This window comes from Papio anubis, chromosome 6, assembly GCF_008728515.1.
Source record: "Papio anubis isolate 15944 chromosome 6, Panubis1.0, whole genome shotgun sequence".
NCBI lineage: Eukaryota > Metazoa > Chordata > Mammalia > Primates > Cercopithecidae > Papio > Papio anubis.
The window spans coordinates 38444792-38466078 of NC_044981.1; the positions used below are offsets into that span (position 1 = coordinate 38444792).

A 21287-nucleotide genomic window follows, 5' to 3' on the forward strand; every position below is an offset into this window, starting at 1 on the left:
AGGGGTTGAGATCTTGATTTCTCAGCTTGGTTGTTGGTGTACAGCAGTGCTAATGATCTATGTACATCGGTTTTGTATCCTGAAACTTTACTGAAATCATCTATTAGTTTTAGGAGCTTTTTAGATGAGTTTTTAGGGTTTTCTAGGTATACTATCATATTGGTAAACAGTGGCAGTTTGACTTCCTCTTTACCCATTTGGATCCAAGAGATTAAGTCCTTTGTCTTTAGCTACCAGGGTTGGTAGAGAAAGACCATCAGGTGGGGGCAGGGTTAGGTGTGTCTGACCTCAGACTCTCCTTGGGTGAAGCTTGCTGCTGCTGCTGCTGCTGCTGCTGCTGCTGCTGCAGAGGGTGGGGTGGGGGGTGGGGGGGTTCTAAGGTCAAAGAAGTTATGTTCCTAGGGGAATTATGGCTGTCTCTGCTGCTTCATACAGGTCACCAAGGAAGTGGGGGAAAGCCAGCAGTGACAGGCCTCACCCAGCTCCCACACAGCCAGAAATGCCAGTCCCACTCCCACCATGCCCACTGCTAACAGCACTGAGTTTATTTCCAGGCAGCCGGTGAGCAGGGCTGAGAACTTTCCCCAGACTATGAGCTTCCCAGCTGAGAAAGGAAGCAGGGCTTTCAAGGTTTCATGCCTCCCTGCCTGCCACAGCTTCTGTGCTCATATCCGTATTGCCTGCTTGCCCCCTCCCACGAATTATGTCCAGGAAATTTCAACTTTAGTCGAAATGTTACATGGTTCAGCTGGAAGTTCTTCCTCTGTGGTCTTTCCCCAATTTCACTGGCAGCCCTCCCCAAGGACACCTTTGAGACAAAGTCAAATGGCTTCCCTGGGGATAGAGAGTGCCCACAGGGCTCTTCCTGCTACTTCCTCTACCGCTATATTTCACTAGGGTCTCTAAATTTGTCTCAGCTCCAGGTAAGGTCAAATCCTCCTCCCATGATCTAGACCTTCAGGTTCCCCAGTGAGGATTGTGTTCAGGGGTGGACATTTCCCCTCGCACTTTGGGCACACAGTTTTTCGGCTATCTCAGTCTGCAGTGGCAAGCTGCTTCTTTCAGATTTTTCTGATATGTTCAGCTTGCCTGGTATATTCCTGCGATAAGTCTTGGAGCAAAAGTTCACAGTGCTAGTCTCCACATGCTGCTGTCTGTCCAAGTGGGAGCTGCAAGTTAGTCCTGCCTCCTATCCGTCATTTGCCTGTTCCCCCATATTGTTTCCTTTATCTCCTAAGATTCAGATTAATTTCAAAATCTAAATTTTGGCAAGTATAGTTAATAGACTATTTCAACCCAGGTGTCCTAGAATATAGATCCTGAGTCAAAAACATGTTTGCTGACATTTGAGCATAGTGAAGAATCCAAACAAAAACAAGAGGCAGCAGTTAAGGAGGAATAGTAAATAAGAAAGGGTATCCTGAGTGAGCCATTGCTTCCTAGCAAGCTGATTGCTCAGTCTGCCCAGAAGTCTTCACAGAGGCCAAAGTCATCTCCAATAATCCTGAATGAGTCAGAAAAAGTTAGTTCATCCACTAGCTCCTCTCCCTCACTGGGAAAGTCTGCCCTGGAGAAGGTTAACTCCCCCGCACATTTGGGAAGCATTTACAGGGTCTCCAAAGGCCACATGTCTACAGGGTGGAATATTACTGGGCAATGCCATGAGCAAAGTGGAGACTTCGCATGCAAGCCCTGCAGTTCCCTTGTTCTGTGGTACTAGCTGAAGCAGTAGCTTTTCTCCCAAGACTGAATGAAAGGTACAAAATAATACTAGAGCCACCAGAGCCACAACTCAAGGCAGGCGAATCTAGAACATAACTGAATCCAGAACTGCTATGCTGTGAACTTGTTCAGACACATAGCACCAGGATGTCTGAGGTCAGAAGACTGATGATCATTCTCTAGAACCAATCACTCATTTGTGGTACAGGGATTCCAATAAGTCTGTCTTAAGGTTTCTCCTCAGGGTTCACAAGGCTTACAGTTCATTCAGTGCTTATCTCAGCCTTCCCAGACCTCAGGGTACCTGGGTTGATATTTATCCCTCAATTCTGAATATTCCTGGCAGAAGAAGCATGTACCCTAGTCCCTACTTAGGCAAGGTACCCAAGCCACCTACCAGTCATTCCCCTTCCCCCACACTGATCAGGAAGACCCACTGCAGATGGGACTAGTAATTCTAACTCTGGGCAGTGGAGTGAACACATGTGGTAGCAAGAATAGGAACACCACTAACAGGTGAGAAGACAGCAATAGGAAACCACAGGCCATACCAACGAATGAGATGAGCTGCAGAATGGACAAAAATACCAAATACTGACTTCAGAGGAGAAGCAGTAGGTGACCTCACTCAGATTTTAAAAGTACAGCAATAACCTGGCAATCTTGGTGTTCCAGGAGAGAGTAGGCCACATAAGCAAACAGGAAATCAAGCCAATAAGTGTAAGGACATGGCCAAGGCTGCTGATGGGACTCTTCTTAGGCTTTCCACGTGGCTTCAGCTTCTGCAACTCTGCTCCATACATCTACTCTCTGGCAACCTGAACTGGCACACATGGCTATTTCCACCTATCACCTAGCCTGGGATGTACAAGGTCACTAGCTTTGTTAGAATCTCCTTGTTCTAGGTGATGTTCCTGAGGCTGCCCATATTCTGTAACTGAGTGAAGCGGAGAAACAAGCTTGGTCCTCTGGGCCCAGCATGGGACATTGATGAGAAACACCCGTACTACAGCTTCCCCATTTCAGGTTGGTTGAAGCTCTCTGGCCTGCTCCAGTGTTTGACTTTGCCCATGTACACCCAATCTGAGAATTGTATAAACTTTTCATATCCCCCAAACTAGATGGGTATCTGCTTTAGGAGGCCCAAAACCTGCAACAAGTCAGTGCTGATATTATAATTCTTTATCTACCACCTATATTAGAAATCATTCACCCTAAACCCTTACTGTGTGGTCTAGGGTACTTACAAAGAGGGGTAATACATACATTCATCCTTAGAGGGTCTGAGTCCCTCTCTAAGGTTACAAACTCGTTATCAGGCCATGGTTACTGACATTCCTGATTGTTGTTAGTCATGGGATCACCAAGGGATGTCCAGCGAATCCCATAGAAGCCACTGCCTGGCTGTGTTATGGAGCAACTGCCCTTGTTCCATGATCCGTCTTTTACCTATTGGTCCAAAATGACCTTGTGGCACCCATAGCTAAGTTTGGTGTGGAGCTCTTGTGTCTCCCATGGTAGAAAAGTTTGTCTCTTGCCAGTAGCAGTCTAGTCTAGAGCATAAAACTGTGGCAAGCTGATGCACATGTTCCAAGTGTTCCCCAAAAGGGATAGAGAGTAGTCCTTCCTGTTTACAGCACCTTAATAGAATATCCTTTTATTGTACCTATTGTTCACAGCAAGTAATGGCTATTGGTTCAAGTTATACATGCATTTTTCAAGACAGCTGGCATCAGAGGCACTAAAACTAATGCATCAACTTTGGACAAGAGGTTGTCAGGCCAGCCACCTCAGCTCTGCAGTATACCATAGTAATCTAATCATTTATTGTTCATTGTTCTCTTCCATCATCATCTACAATGAGCCCATCTGACTTTTGCAGGGGCTGCATAGGTAAACTGAACAGGGATATGATTGATTGGGACCACTACTTCTGCATCCTTTGAGACTATTAAGGAACATCAATCTCTACCATCCAACCCAGTTGTGATATTAATTCTGATTTACGACTTTGGCCCTAGAGCAGTTTTATGGTCTTTGCAACCATTATAACCCTTAGTCTTCAGAAAAGGAAACAAATTGAGGACTTTACTAAGTAGATCCATCTATTTCAGGCATTCAGAGACCAGTGAAGTGTTCAGAGTAGACCCAGAGACTCACTGGACTAAGACTAACTTGGGTGAAGACTTTAATTGACCCATACACTTACTCTAGTAAGAGTGAAGTTTCCCATACCAGCAGCATTTTAAGACTAGTTCCATGTATCCTCTCCTTAGAATCTTTGTAGATTTTAACAAAGCTAGTGACCTTGTCCACCCCAGGCTAGGTGATAGGTAGAAATAGCCAGTTCAGGTTGTGTGCCAAGTTCAGGTTGCCAGAGAGAGTGGATGGATGGAGCAGAGTCGTAGAAGCTGAAGCCACGTGGAAAGCCTAAGAGGGATCCCATTAGCAGCCTCTCTAGACCATCAGTCCCATGAGGGACCCTATGTCTAACTATCCATTGTCTAAAGCCTTATATTCTACCTTCCCTGCTCCAGCACCCTCAAGGCTTATTCCTAGGTCTCCTCTTCCTACTCAGAATATCTAGGTCCCATAGATCTGTTGGTGAATAATCCCTTCCTGTCCTATAGCAGGAAGATTGCCCCAGTTGGGTCAATCTGTGACTTGCCACAACTGTCCTGGAAGCCCCACAGGGAGATGGGGGCATAACTCAAGAGGATAACGCATGTGTCTCATGTGAGGCCTGTATTATCCTTAAGGGGAGAGAAACAAGAGATTCTGGGGGACTCAAGGATCTAGAAGCTATCTACCCAGATGTCTATCACCCTATTCCTTCCACATCAGATCCTGACTTTAAGGAGACTTGTCAGGTGTGAGAATTTAATATTCCTTGTGCCTCTATTTTTCTAGTAATACACTAGACTCAACTTTCAGCACCATCTGCACTTTGGCTGTAGGAGATGAGAACTCCTTTAAAAATGGTATCACAGCTTATAAGTAGCTGGCCTGGACTTCTGTGTTCTCTTTAGTGCTAGTCTGGCAGTTAACCAACTTCAGTCCTCATTCTATTGCTTCTCTCCCAAATGCTAAATTGTACATCCTCTTCCATCTCTGTCATCCTCATTCTCCACAGGAGAGAAATCACAATCATGATGCTTTAATACAGAGTTTCTCAGACTCCAAGCAGTCACCTGGCATGCCAATAAAGCAGAGGCCCAGACTGGATGAAGCAACAGTGACTTATATTTTCATCAAGTTCCTCAGGTGATTCTGATATGCGCCAAAATTCAAGAATGATCACTACAGTATGCTAGGAGTTATTACTCCATTTGACATCTGCATTGTAGTCTTGCTGCCATAGATAGCTGATGCGTGAGTAATCCGATTCCAGAATCTTGTCTACTTGCAGACTCCCACTGGCTAGAGATAATCTGGATGTTATAACCTTATGAGGTAAACTTTAAAGGTTAGGTTTAGATAGAGTGCTAAAGGTACTGATACCATTAGTGTTTACTGAATTTCACTATTACTAGAATATTTAAACCTATTAAAAGAAAATGGGACAAAAATGTAATCAAAGGAGGCAGGCAGGGGAAGAAAAGGTAGACCATGTGGAATTAAGTCTTAAATCCAAGTATAAGTAATAACTCCAAACAAATGGCTAGTTAAGATATTGTCAGGCTTCAGAAAATCATTATCTAAGATATCCAAAACATGACAAGTTGAAAAACAAAACCAAAACAGTATAGCTATATTAACATGTCAGATGAAATAGAGGCAAAAAAATTAGATAGTTCCCTCAAAATGATAAATTGTTCAGTTTGGATACGTGTAATATATTGCTCAAGATATACAAACCAAAATGTGTAGTTTAAGGTGAAAAATTCTTAAGCATACTGGGTCACTAATATACCTCCCCCTAAGGTCCATATTGAAGATTCGAAGACTGTAACGAATAAATATGGACAAATACATAGAACACTACACCCAGTAAATGCATACCACATTCTGTTCAAGTAAATGTGGAGCTTTTGCCAAAATAAAAGGTCAGATGCAAATAAAACTTCATGAGGCAAGTTATACAAAGTGAGCTCTGATTAAATGCAAATAGGCTAGAAATGCAAGTCATTAAAAAATCATCCTATACTTGGGAATTAAGAGTCCCACTTACAAAGTAACCCATAGGTCAAAAAGAAACTCAGTGAAAGAATGTTTTGGAGTGAGGTATTGCTTCTGTTTAGAAAGTAGAAATTCTGTAGAATGAAGAGAACATTCCTCCCTTAAGGGCCAGGTAATCCACGCAATTCTATCTTTTGAGTCCTCAGAACTGAGGTTGCAAGGCAACCAAGTGAATTAAGTTCTGAAGAATTCTAACCCCTCTGAGAAGACAGACACAGCACGGTATTACCTTTGGCAGAACACAGGAGGAAGAGAGGCAGCAACAGAGGTAGCTAAGTAGTAGTCAGGGAAGATATGACGGAATTCTTAAAGGTAGCCTGTGGCTAAAGTTTGGAATAATCAGGGGCTCAAAAAATGAAGAGTTTGCACTCAAGCTCTTTTCCAACAGCCCCCACTGGCTGCGCATGAAGACGACAGGCAGACACCAGAGTGCCTCGCAGGATAGGACTAGCTGCTGGTGGGCCAGGCAGACTTCTCCATTCCCTGGATTCTTAACAGCAGCAAGAGTCTTATACCACTGGAAGATGAGTGGAAAACTCCACCAAGGACTGAAAAAGTCCCAGACAGCTCCTGGAGAAGGGAGAGAAGTAGAACGCATTTGCACTTGTAAGGAGTAAAGTATGTTCTCTCTTCCACTGCCTCTGAAGATAAAAATCCTCAGCTTCTGGTGGGGAGAAGAGGAGCAGGGAACCCCTAGTCTTCCCACTTCCTCCACCAACAGGTGTGCTGCTACTGCTGGGAACAGGGGCAAGATATGTTTGATGTTAAGGCCACATGGAGTGCAGCTGCCATGTTCAGGAAATGCCACCTCAGAGGCCCTGACACAGGGGCAGCCTGAGAGTAACGCTGGATGAGAGAACAGGAGCCGTCTGCCCCCAACCATAACCCCAGCACTGGAAACTAGCATAACAGTCTGCTGCTACAGAGGGAAAGAACGTGGAGAGACCTTCCTGCATAGGCATGGAGGGCCAGCTGAAGATGGATGGGAACACTGAAGGGGAAAACCCCTCTGGCACCATAGGCACAAGACAAAAAAGCAGACCCATGGGGAAAAACTGGAATCTATGAAAGTACCAGCGGCATCAAACATCCATGAGCCAATTCAGCATCTGACTAGATTGACTCACCACCCCACCCCCTATACATATGGTAGCCCACTTGCAAGTGTAAGTATCTCATTCTATATTGTTCATAATAGCCAGTGCTCAAGTTAACAGAAAGCCTATTGTAAAGAGATAATAGATCAACTCAGGGATCCCCTCAGATGCTGGAATCAGGCAGGGACCTTGAAGTGATTAAAAATTATAGCAGAAATGGTGGACAACATGCACAGATAGGAATTCAGAAATGAAAACAAAGTTAGAAAAGTGGACGAGATAGAAGAGATAAAGAAAAAAATGTCTTCAAGTGTCTCAGAACACTGGACATAGCTGAGAGCTAATCAGTAAACTTGAAGATAGTTCAATAGAAATCCAAACTGAAACGAAGAGGAGAAAAGCTACAAAACAGGACCTATGAGCTATAGAACAGTATGTACAATGATATCTCATGATTTAGCACTACTGGAGCCCAAAAAGAGTAAAGAGGCAAGAGGTATTTGAAGACAGGCAAAGGCAGGGGGTTTTACTTTCTGCTCAGTTTTGCTGTAAGCCAAAACTCTTAAAGATGTTTATGGAAGAAGGAAGAGATAGAAAGGCTGAAGAACTACGAACACTAAAACCTCCCTGATCCTATAACCTCAAACACAAACAGACACCCAATCTTATAGATTTAGCATGATCCCAAAGTGTTTTTTCTTAGAAATTAACAAGTTGGCTCTAAAGTTTATGTGAGGAAAATTGTAGGGACAAAACCAGCTAACGCACTGAACAGTGAGGTAGAGGCATGTGCTACCAGATAAAGACTTATGTAGTAATCAATATAACAAGACAGAATGAAGAACCCATGGTAGGCTCAAACATCGAGTCTGAAATACTTGACCTAGCAGAGCAAGGGAAGGGTAGGAGGAAGGGTAGGGACAGGAATGCTCAAATGAGTCTAGGGCAGGCCACTATTAATACGGGAAAGAAACGAGTATGATTCTGCTTCTATGTACAACATGTGTATCAGCTCCAGATTAAAGATTTAGATGTAGAGTCAACTTATTCTCCTATCTTGTCTATTTTACATTTGGGTGAAGCCAAAATATTTCCAAAATATGCCTTTGACAAATTGTTTCAGCTAAAGGCAATTAAGACATGGGGAACTTTGTCCTGCTTTTAGGACAAGGTGGCAGGTAGAGATTTACACAGTCAGAAGGTCTCTCCTTTCCCCTGTCCCCACCTGAAGATAGGATGGAAGTCTGTTTACTGCAGACATTCCTCACCAGCTCACATTTTGCCAGCAAGATTTGAAAACATTTTATTCCTTCCCAGTCTTCCTGCCTTTGGAGAGCCTGGCGCTGCCTCTCATTGTCTTGCCACTCCTAAAATGTATTGTTCACGGAAGATTTTAATTAGTCAGGACTCTAAGCCACTCTTGAGTCACTTTTCAACTGAGGTTTCTATGTGATATACACTGCGTATGTTAAACTTGCTTCTCTTGTTAATCTCTCGTTACACACATTTGTCCTAGTCACAAACTTATGAGAGTAAAGAAAAAAATTATGCTTTTTCCCCTTAAGGGGAAAAGTAGAAATATTTTATGCAGAAAGCATACATTTAAAGAGTACTTTTACTATATTAAACTTAATTTGTTTCAGAAAGAGGGAAAAATTGTGAACTGGTGGAAAGCATTTGTACCATGTAAACAGTGACTGGTATTTAGATATGAACATCTATAAAGGACAACCCAATATGCAAGTTGTGAACAGATTTTACATAATAGAAAACCAGTAAGTGTGAAGGTCGTCACGTGAAAGTTATAGTACCAGGACGAAGTCACTTGTCAGACACAGGAAGACTCTTGTCAGACACAGTACCAGGAAGGCACTAGGGAGAGGCAACTCATGCTCACATCTAGGAGAAAGGGCTCTTTAAGAATCACACTGCGAAGAACTCTCCCAGCTTGTCAAGATAATCTTGACAGAATGGAAAGCTATGCCTACTTTTGATCATTAAGTTTGGCAAACCAGCTTGATGCACCCTCGAGGACACTAAGAATTTGTGATTTTTTAAAGTAATCTCCAATATTAGATGGAGGCTCCTGGGCAACACTGGAAGACCTCCTGGAACGTGCCACTGTGAGAGGCCAGGCCACCGAAAGATTGCTAAAGAACCTTTCTACCCAACCCGCCCGCCTCCTCCACCTGGGACCACTCTCAAGGGGCTCCAAGGATTTACAGTGTGGGTTGGGCTGGGTTGCAGGGTGGGTCTTCCTAGTTTTCACTTAGTCATCTGGGTGAAACTACTCTTCAAATTGGGAACCAAGGTCTTAACTGTTCTCATAGTTACTGGAACATCACTATCAGTCCTTAACACCCCAGCCTCAATCAGCTCCTGCCTCTGAGTAGTAAGAATCAAATGATAGTTTAACAAGCCTTTGTCTGCCCTTTTGTCTCACATCTCCTTTCTTTCTTGGCCCTTTCAAAAATATCTACCCCTTTTTTTGCTTAGTTCTTCTCAGTCTACTTCCTTGGACATTTTCTAGAAATATTTTTCCCCCCAAAAGGGAGATTTTAGAATTGTGTAATTTTAGAATTACACAAGATGCACTGACTCAACCTTGGAGTCCATCAACTCCAAGTTTCCTCTTTTGTTATGTCACTCCTTGTTCAGAAGAGGACCAATAAATGCAACCCCTTCACTGCTGAATCAAATACCTATCTCTTGACGGGCAAAATCATGCACTGATACTGGCATTAACTCAGATTGGTCAAAACCTTTGTATAATATTTGACAATACCCACTAAATTGGATGGCATTATAGAGTATTAAGCCTATTATAGAAGTATGAAAGAAACAAGGCCTCATTCTATATACTAGTTCTTATAATATCACAATTCTACCTATTAAAAAGACCAAACCACCATGGGTAGAGATTTGTTCAGGACCTCTGAGCAATAAGGCATATCATTATGCTAAGGCATCCAGTGGTTCCAAATATCCATACCTTATTAGACTCAATATTCATTGGTAGCAGGTTTTCTAGTCAATCTGTAGTACATTCCTCACTATTCCAGTGGATCAGGCCAGCCAGCATTCCTTTTCTCTTTACCTGAGAAAGCTAATCATCTGGATAGTAATTACCTGGGGTTTTACTGAAAATCCTTTCTATTTTCCTCAAATAGAAAAGGCAGACTTGGAGGATGTAGCTTTTTCCCTAAGGCTCCATTTTACTTCAATATGTAGATGACCTTCTTTGTCCTCTCTCACAGGTATCCTGTGAAAAAAGACAGTATACATCATCCATTAAAGCAGGATGTTCAAGGTCAAAGTTTCTAAAGAAAAAACTACAGCTAGTAAAGACTCAGGTGAAATATTTGGGCCATTTAACTTCAGACAATGGCCTGCATTTAGACCCAGAACAGACAAGGCATTTTGCAATTACCTGAGCCAAAAACCAGACACTAGTTTCATGGGTCTTTATGCCTTCTGGTTGCTGTGGTAGTTGGATTCCTAACATTTCACTTCTGATCTCATAAGTTACCAAGCCCAACTCCTTTATTTATTAAGAACAACAAGTTCTTAAAGGGGAAATTGATAAATCCTCCAACTGTAGGTCATAATCAAATATTCTTTGTATATGAAAAGGAAGCAAACAATTTGGGAGTCAAAGCATGGAGGCCCACGCTGTTCTCTAGGATACAGTAGTCAACAATTGGATCCTGTTGCCCTACCCTCTCCACCTAAGCAGTCCCTGCTGCAGCCCTGTTAGTCGAGGCAGCAGAGGAGTCATGGGATTCCTCATGCCATGGAAGCTCAACTTCACTCAGCATCTTCCTGCCAGCCAGCTTACTTTATAAGCTACTATTTCACACTATAATACCTTAACCCTGTGACTTCTCCCCTCGCCTTTAGAGGGACCACTACATGACTGCTTAACTCTGACAGACCAGCTTTTAACTCCTCAGGAGGATCTAAAAGAAAGTCCCCAGGACAAGGCTGAGTTGTCCTGGTTAACAGATGGCTCATATTTTAAAGTGACTCTGGTAGGTACTGTGCAGGCTCTGCTGTCACTACTTGAGATTGTGGAAGAACTTTGCCCTTAGCCACTTCAGCTCAGCAGGCAGAGCTATTCGTCCTCACTCAAGTCTGTCTCCTTCCTAAGGGAAAAACCTGGTATTTGTATACACAGTAGTATGCCTTGATTTTCTCAGGATTTTGGAATGTCAGAGGCAAAACGGTTTCCCTCACTTACAATGGAGACCAAATAATTGGCTGCATATACAAGAATTAGAAGCAATACAACTTGAGTAGCCTTTAATTCTGTTGTGAATGACCTTGAGAACTCTTCCAGCCAGAGAATCCATATAGAATGGAGAACTGTGCCTACTTCTGATCTGTTCTAGCCATTATCAGAGTTAAGCCATTTGAGGCTACGTTCTGTGGAAGCTAGAGAAAAATCACCTTGCTGATAACACAGCAAAGAATGCTGCACTTAAAGGTCCTACTGATCAAATCTGTCGGCCCAGCTAGGAAGGTTCCCAAAAGATGATCTTAGAATTACTAAGGATGCACAGAATTGAGCACAGGACATAATACAAAACTGAACAAAATAATGGCTGTTGGTTTGATAAAGAACTCTGGTTTGGACCAGGTGAAAAGCCCATCCTGCTAGACTTCATGAAATTCCTGTTATTGACATTGTATACAATTTAAGTCATTCAGCTACAGAAAAGGTAATTACTTTTGTGAAACACTGGTGGGGTAACATCAATAAAGTGGTCAAAAATTATTACTTAGCCTGCCACATCTCTCCTAAATTCAATCCTGGAAAGCCAGTGCACATAGCCTCTGGCAGTTTTGGCCTCCATGATGGGGCATTTGAGGTTTGGCAGATAATCAAGCTATCCTCCTTCACATGGATGTTAGTTTTGATATGTATATTCTCATTGGATTGATGCCTTCCCTTGCAGAAGTGCCACCTCCTCCAGCAGTGGCTACAGTTCTACTAGAAAAGAATCCCTGAGATCCCTTAACCAGCTCCAGAGCTACCAAGGAACTTTTGTAGAACAGGCCATAAAACAAATATGTACTATCCGGCCAATTGGGCAGCACTTTCATTGTGCTTATCATACAATCCCCTGGACTAATTGCACCAATAGTGCTCTTAAGATCCAGTTGACAATTTGTGGAAACCTTATACTTCCCCTGGCCAAAAGCCCCACCTATAGTGCTTCTGAGCTTAAGGGCCACTCTCTTTGGGTTACATAAGCTCTCACAATTTTAGTTAATTACTGGATGCCCATGCATCTGGCCCTGAGTTCTTTCGGCCCAAAATTTGGAAGATGAAATGCTTCAATATTGTAATGGTATAATCAAAGCTATGAGTAACAGTTACATTCTGGTAGAACAAATCTTTCCATCGAGTGCTTCTGGGAGGCAAAGACCTAAAATATAACCAGGAAATTTTTGCCTACTAGAAAAGACACCCTACCAAAGATTCTCTCCAACCTTGCTGGAAAGGTCCATGTCAGATCCTGTTAATCAAATCCTGTGTTGCTAGGCTTAGAATAATCGACTCCTGGATGCATGTATCTCATCTAAAAACTGACTCCTGAGTACCTCTACTCATATCAATGAATTAAAGCTAAAGGTTTCTAGGATTTAAAGCAGATAGCATCTGAGGAGATGACATCCCCCTTACCAAGGAGTCCAAACTAGGCCTATATGTCCTTTCCTCATTTCTAATTCTGTTTCTCCTTTTCCCTGAAAGGACAATGCTCTTACCTGCATTTCCTAGTCTGTTGCAGTAGGGAGAAGCCTTAGCGATTGCTGGCTCAGTAAAACTTGATACAGGTTTTTTTTTGACTAATGTCCCAGGCCCAACCACCTGTACAAGTTATAGTCCTGGACCCTTATAGGTTAAACTTTCTCATCTACCTTCAACTCTCGTCCAATTCCTTACCTACTCAAAAAGATGGTTTCTTAGTTGGACCTGAGAAATGTGCAAGGAGTCATCCCTCTTAAAATATTCCTTGGGTGTTTAACATAGGCAAGAAATTATTGGGACCAATTTTGAGAGGAAGGTCAATTAGCAATATGTAGTAATATAATTGACCCCTGGTTTAATTCTACCATGTATAGAAAATTCAGATTGAAGGAATGTCTATGCTCCTATCATATATTTAACATTCATGGGTAGGATATTAACATGGGCCTCCAGATGTTTAGATATTTGGATAACAGGCGGCCATGTGAGTTGGGATATTCGACTGCTATCAATACATGAGATCTGAAACTGATCACTAGAATAATCACTGGACAAGCCTCTCTCACTGCAGAGAACAGAGTTATGTGGTGGGTCATGAGACTATTAGCTTCTTTTGGCAGTTCTTTTGTATCACGGTATGGTGTAGATGCTAACAAGTGACAGATGTGTCTGCTCATCTATTAAAAGCAATATTCATTAGCTTTTCTTGCTCAGGTGGTTTTAGATTAAATTGCTCGATTATCTATTAGCTGAACAAGGTGATGTCTGTGTTATTGCTAATACCGCATGCTGGTACCAGGGTAAACTCCCCTAGGGAAGTTGAGACTAACACGAAGTGAGAACAAACTACCTGTCTACAAGTCTCATCCAGGTCCCCATGGTCTTTTGATCTGTTCAGTTGGTTGCCTTTTAAGTCTAGGTTCATGGCTCAAAGCCATATAAACTGGAATTGTCATATTGCTGTTATTTTTGCTTTGTATTTCCCCCTTATAAGCTATGTACCTGTTATCGCTAGTGTTTATAGAAATACAACTCCTGAAAAAATATTGGCCCAGTGCCTTAATAGCCAATGCCTATGGTACAAAGTAAAATTTTAAACAATGAAATTCAGACAAAGTAAACCTGATAGCTTCTGGTCTCCTTGTTTCTTGAATCTGGCTAAAAAAGCATCCTGACTTCCAGCTGTTTGTCACCTCTAGCATGGGACCAGGCCAACTTGGCAAGGTCCTTCCCAATGCTGAGGGACACTTACAACCTGACTAAAGCTAGCTTATCAGCAGCACTTTTGGAGAAAGATCTTGATCAAAGGGAGAAATATGAAAGTCTCAGATATAAGTATCAAACTACTTTTATCAGACCCAGAAAGAAATAGAACTGGGAAGGAACAAAGGAGAAAAGCTCAGGTTTAGCATGTCTGAGATAAGAACCTGTTTCCAAGTGCTTTCTACAAACCCCACAAGAAACCCTTTTGCATCCTTCACACATCTCCTTTGATTAGATTTATCACTAGACATTCTTTAGGACTGTAATAATTCAAATGAAATGTTTGAGGAACACTTGCATCTCCACTGATAAACTGACAACTCTGGCTCTGAACCTCTGGAACCGGGGACCTCTGTTTCTAAGCAGCTTATGTACGTCTTTTTGCTAATAAAAGCTTCTTTACCCTTTCCACACTAAATTCACTGGTGGCTTGCCACTCCATGCCATCCAGATTGTAATAGCCTTGTCTCATTCAAGTAAACACAGTCTCTAGTGTTTAGATTGATAGTCAATACCATAAGAAAGAAGTTGAAGGTTACAGAAGCAACAGATTGGCAACAGAGAATATCTGGCTCTATCAGTTTGCCTCCTTGCAGGAAACAAATGGTTCATTCAGATTAGGAGAGTGTGAAGAGGGTTTATTTAAAGAGATTCTTCAGTTGTGTTAGTGTGAAGGGAAAGCACATTGGTAGTATAGTAAGCAAGGGAGAAGCTATTACCTACCCCAAAGGGACAAGGGGAAGGAGCATGTATTAGTCCATTTTCATATTGCTGATAAAGACATACCCAACACTAGGCAATTTACAAGAGAAAAAGGTTTAATAGACTTACAATTCCACACGGCTGGGGAGGACTCAATCATGGCAGAAAGCGAAATGGAACAAGTCACATCTTACATAGATGGCAGCAAGCAAGGAGAGCAAGCTTGTGCAGGGAATTCCCATTTTTAAAACCATCAGATCTCATAACATTTATTCACTATTATAAGAACAGCACAGGAAAGACCTGCCCCTATGATTCAATTATCTCCTACCAGGTTCCTTCTACACCATGTGGGAATAGTGGGAGTTACAATTCAAGATGAGATTTGGGTGGGGACACAGCCAAATGATATCAGAGCAGTTACCCTCCTTCAGAGCTTGAGGCAGAAGAGGGTCTGGAAACAAGGAGCCTAAGGCCAACCTGAGGGTGACTTCTTGGAAGTTATTAGGAAGAGAAACCCCACCCCTCCACACCCAAATGCCAAGGGGCCAAAGACTCTTCACTCTACAAAACTCCCTTTCCCTTATGTCACAAAAAGTGAAATGCCTCTGGCCATAGGCCAAGACGTCACTCACATAGGGTATAACCAATTGGAGGCCTCTAATGAGTACCTAGAAGGGTTACCAAATTCTTTTAGATTTAATAAAAACTAAGGTACATTACAATCAGAGCTCTCAGCCACTTGCTTGAGCCCACTCCCACTCTGGAATGTACTTTTTCATCAGTGAATTTACGCTTTCTTCCGTTGGTTTGTGTTTGTCCAATTCTTTGTTCAATGCGCCAATAACCTGGATGAATCATAGTCAAGATTCTCCATCTGGTAACAATCTTAGACCTCTTGGTAGCATTCCCCATTGGAGGAATCAAACCAGAGACAAGAGAGCCAGGCAGCCTGGGCGATGAAGTCTACTCAGGTTAACCTCTGGGAACACAGAACAAGATGGAGGAGGGTATGTCTGGAGTTGCAGACAGAAGACCCCTGGAACACTAGCATGGCGATGAGCTATGAGAAGTTGCATACATAGCTAGTGGGAAGGTAAAACATACGAATGTTTTGGGGAAACAATGTGGTGGTTTCTAGTGAACTGTAAGGTCTGTATGCCTAAATACCTAGATATATACCATGAAGAATATAAAACCTGTCCTAGGAGACACATTCAAGAATTCTCAGAGCAGTATTGTTTGTACAGCAAAAACCTGGAGCTAATCCAAGTGTCTGAAGCTCATTTCCAGTTTGTTTTTACCCTTCTGTTCTACTCAGTACCACAGGGGCAGATGCTCAATACTTGTAGGCTGCACTTCCCAGGTTCCTCATTCAGCTTGTCCTCACAGCTGGGTTTGCTCAGGGAGAGGCCTGGTAGGGGTAGAGGGAAAGGGAGAGGCCAGGGTATTCCTTCTTTTACCACTTTGCTCAGGCAGTTCTTTGGGACTCAGGTCACCTTGCAAACCCCACCCTGTGTTTCCTAAGGCTGCCTCTCTTCCAAGCCCAGGAGCAGTAGTGGGTTCCCTGCAGCTGTTAATTTCTCAGTTTCCTTACCATATCTATACTCTCTCAGCACCACCATCTTCAGGATAATGTAGATGTTGAATACCTGAAGTGCTTTGTTTTCCCAGTTTAGACTCAGACTGATAAGAGGATACACTGCATAGAGAAAATGCCTAAACAAAAAGGTGACCTATTTTATGAAACTAGCATAATTTTGATACCATAGAACAAAAGCAATCTATATGTTAACCGAGCAGTCTGAGCTACGGGAGGTATGTAAAACTTCAGGCCCAGAGAAACATGAGTATGGGACTTCAGTCATACTCCCCCCACCCCAATACCTGGGGGCAATTGTGTAAATGCATCTTGTTCCCAAATAGCTGCCTCACTCATTATCTTCATGTACCTGGAATTTATGGTATAGAGAAAATGTATGATCAATAGCTTACATTATTTTAATCTAAATTCTTGGTAAACAACTTAGGAACTACCTCTTTTCCTTTGAAAATCCACTTGTAACTGCTGCTGATTAGAGTGTATATTCAGGGCTACTTCAATCTATGTTCCTGTGTTGCAAAAATCCTCAGTCTCCGCCCAAATAAGCTCTACTTATATATTTGCTCAGTTTTCTTTAGTCTCCTTGCATCTGTAGACCTAAAGATAAAGTCAAATACAGCAGCTTATTAAGAGACGAAGTAGGATTTGTCTCAAATGCAAGGATCAATATGGGGAATGGGAATCAAAACTCTGCATTAATGTGTTAGAGAAAAGCCAGGTTCTCTCAGATCTCAAGAAAGCATTTGTAAATGTTTTCCTGTGTCAAGTTCTAGAAGATTTTAACTTGAAAATTCAAATAACTTTTTAAAAAATTATACCTTAAATTCTAGGGTACATGTGCACAACGTACAGGCTTGTTACATATGTATACATGTGCCAAGTTGGTGTGCTGCACCCATTAACTCATCATTTGCATTATATTTCCTAATGCTAGCCCCCTCACCCCTCCCTCCACGCCACGACAGGCTCCGGTGTGTGATGTTCCCCACCCTGTGTCTAAGTGATCTCATTGTTCAATTCCCACCTATGAGTGAGAACATGTGGTGCTTGGTTTTCTGTCCTTGCAATAGTTTGCTCAGAATGATGGTTTCTAGCTTCATCCATGTCCCTACAAAGGACATGAACTCATCCTTTTTTATGGCTGCATAGTATCCCATGGTGTATATGTGCCACATTTTCTTAATCTAGTCTATCATTGATGGACATTTGGGTTGGTTCCAAGTCTTTGCTATCGTGAATAGCACCGCAATAAACATACATGTGCATGTGTCCTTATAGTAGCATGATTTATAATCCTTTGGGTAAGTGCCCAGTAATGGAATGGCTGGGTCAAATGGTATTTCTAATTATAGATTCTTGAGGAGTCATCACACTGTCTTCCACAATGGTTGAACTAGTTTGCAGTCCTACTAACAGTGTAAAAATGTTTCTATTTCTCCATATCCTCCCCAGCACCGGTTGTTTGACTTTTTAAACATGATTGCCATTCTAACTGGTGTGAGACGGTATCTCATTGTAGTTTTGATTTGCATTTCTCTGATGGCCAGTGATGAGCAATTTTTCATGTGTCTGTTGAATGCATAAATGTCTTCTTTTGAGAAGTGTCTGTTCATATCCTTTACCCACTTTTTGATGGGGTTGATTTTTTCTTGTAAATTTAAGTTCTTTGTAGGTTCTGGATATTAGCCCTATGTCAGATGGGTAGATTGTAAAAATTTTCTCCCACTCTGTAGGTTGCCTGTTCACTCTGATGGTAGTTTCTTTTGCTGTGCAGAAAATCTTTAGCTTAATTAGATCCCATTTGTCAATTTTGGCTTTTGTTGCCATTGCTTTTGGTGTTTAAGTCATGAAGTCCTTGCCCATGCCTATGGCCTGAATGGTATTGCCTAGGTTTTCTTCTAGGGTTTTTATGGTTTTAGGTCTAACATTTAAGTCTTTATAATCCATCTTGAATTAATTTTTGTATAAGGTGTAAGAAAAGGATCCAGTTTCAGCTTTCTACTTATGGCTAGCCAGCTTTCCCAGCACCATTTATTAAATAGGGAATCCTTTCCCCATTTCTTGTTTTTGTCAGGCTTGTCAAAGATCAGATGGTTGTAGATGTGTGGTATTATTTCCGAGGGCTCTGTTCTGTTCCATTGGTCTATATCTGTTTTGGTACCAGTACCATGCTGTTTTGGTTACTGTAGCCTTGTAGTATAGCTTGAAGTCAACTATAGCGTGATGCCTCCAGCTTTGTTCTTTTGGCTTAGGACTGTCTTGGCAATGCAGGCTTTTTGGTTTAATATGAACTTTATTTTCAAATTCTGTGAAGAAAGTCATTGGTAGCTTGATGGGATGGCATATGAATCTATAAACTATCTTGGGCAGTATGGCCATTTTCATAATATTGATTCTTCTTATCCATGAGCATGGAATGTTCTTCCATTTGTGTCCTCTTATTTTGTTGAGCAGTGGTTTGTAGTTCTCCTTGAAGTCCTTCACATCCCTTGTAAGTTGGATTCCTAGGTATTTTATTATCTTTGAAGCAATTGTGAATGGGAGTTCACTCATGATTTGGCTCTGTTATTGGTGTATAGGAATGCTTGTGATTTTTACACATTGATTTTGTATCCTGAGACTTTGCTGAAGTTGCTTATCAGCTTAAGGAGATTTTGCGCTGAGATGATAGGGTTTTCTAAATATACAATCATGTCATCTGCAAACAGGGACAATTTGACTTTTCCTAATTGAATACCCTTTATTTCTTTTCTCCTGCCCGATTGCCCTGGCCAGAACTTCCAATACTACGTTGAATAGGAGTGGTGAGAGAAGGCATCCCTGTCTTGTGCGCCAGTTTTCAAAGGCTTCTAGTTTTTGCCAATTCAGTATATTGGCTGTGGGTTTGTCATAAATAGCTATAGAGATACATCCCATCAATACCTAGTTTATTGAGAGTTTTTAGCATGAAGGGCTGTTGAATTTTGTCAAAGGCCTTTTCTGCATCTATTAGAGATAATCATGTGGCTTTTGTCTTTGGTTATGTTTATATGCTGCATTACATTTATTGATTTGCATGTGTTGAACCACCCTCGCATCCCAGGGATGAAGCCAGCTTGATCGTGGTGGATAAGCTTTTTGATGTGCTGCTGGATTGGGTTTGCCAGTATTTTACTGATAATTTTTGCATCGATGTTCACCAGGGATATTGGTCTAAAATTTTTTCTTTATTATGTCTCTGCCAGGCTTTGGTATCAGGATGTTGGCCTCATAAGGTGAAACTAGGGAGGATTCCCTCTTTTTCTATTTATTGGAATAGTTTCAGAAGGAATGGTACCAGCTCCTCTTTGTGTCTGTGGTAGAATTCGACTGTGAATCCATCTGGTCCTGGACTTTTTTTGGTAGGCTACTATTGCCTCAATTTTAGAACCTGTTATTGGTCTATTCAGAGATTCAACTACTTCCTGGTTTAGTCTTGGGAGGGTGTATGTGTCCAGGAATTTATCCATTTCTTCTAGTTTATTTGCATAGAAGTGCTTATAGTATTCTCTGATGGTAGGTTGTATTTCTGGGGGATTAGTGGTGATATCCCCCTTATTTTTTATTGCATCTATTTGATTATTCTTTTCTTATTAGTCTTGCTAGTGGTCTATCAATTTTGTTGATCTTTTCAAAAATCCACCTCCTGGATTCATTGATTTTTTGAAGGGTTTTTTGTCTCTATCTCCTTCAGTTCTGCTCTTATTTCTTGCCTTCTGCTAGCTTTTGAATGTGTTTGCTCTTGCTTCTCTAGTTCTGTTAATTGTGATGTTAGGGTATCAATTTTAGATATTTCCTGCTTTCTCTTGGGAAATTTATAGCACTAAATGCCCACACTACAACACTGCTTTAAGATTCTGGTATATTGTGTCTTTTTTCTTATTGGTTTCAAAGAACATCTTTATTTCTGCCTTCATTTCATTATGTACCCAAGTAGTCATTCAGGAGCAGGTTGTTCAGTTTCCATGTAGATGAGCAGTTTTGAGCAAGTTTCTTAATCCTGAGTTCTAGTTTGATTGCACTGTGGTCTGAGAGATGGTTATAATTTGTTCTTTTCCATTTGCTGAGGAATGCTTTACTTCCAACTATGCGATCAGTTTTGGAATAAGTGTGATGTGGTGCTGAGAAGAATGTATATTCTTGTTGATTTGGGATGGAGAGTTCTGTAGATGTCTATTAGGTCTGCTTGGTTCAGAGCTGAGTTCAGTTCTTGGATATCCTTGTTAACTTTGTCTCATTGATCTGTCTAATGTTGACAGTGGGGTATTAAAGTCTCCATTATTGTGTGGAAGTCTAAGTCTCTTTGTAAATCTCTAAGGACTTGCTTTATGAATCTGGGTGTTCCCGTATTTGGTACATATATATTTAGGATAGTTAGCTCTTCTTATTGCATTGATCCCTTTACCATTATGTAATGCCCCTTGTCTCTTTTGATCTTTGTTGGTTTAAAGTCCGTTTTATCAGAGACTAGGATTGCAACGTCTGCTTTTTTTTCCCCATTTGCTTGGTAGATCTTCCTCCATCCCTTTATTTTGAGCCTCTGTGCATCTCTGCACATGAGATGGGTCTCCTAAATACAGCACACTGATGGGTCTTGACTATCCAGTTTGCCAATCTGTGTCTTTTAATTGGAGCATTTAGCCCATGTACATTTAAGGTTAATATTGTTATGTGTGAATTTGATCCTGTCATCATGATGTTAGCTGGTTATTTTGCTCGTTAGTTGATGCAGTTTTTTCCTAGCATTGATGGTCTTTACAATTTGGCATGTTTTTGTAGTTACTGGTATCGGTTGTTCCTTTCCATGTTTAATGCTTCCTTCAGGAGCTCTTGTAAGGCAGGCCTGGTGGTGAAAAAAATCTCTCAGCATTTGCCTCTAAAGGATTTTATTTCTTCTTCACTTATGAAGCTTAGTTTGGCTGGATATGAAATTCTGGACTGAAAATTC

The 21287-nt window shown here is 41.6% G+C and overlaps 1 long non-coding RNA gene across 1 annotated transcript in view; it reads left to right on the forward strand.

The window, feature by feature from the left end:
• The first annotated feature begins 427 nt into the window (after positions 1-427).
• LOC110743066 overlaps positions 428-21287 on the forward strand; it is a 43538-nt gene continuing 22678 nt past the window's right edge. Inside the window, exon 1 of the long non-coding RNA XR_002521541.2 lies at positions 428-7067. This is a non-coding gene — a long non-coding RNA (uncharacterized LOC110743066). The remainder of the gene's footprint in view (positions 7068-21287) is intronic.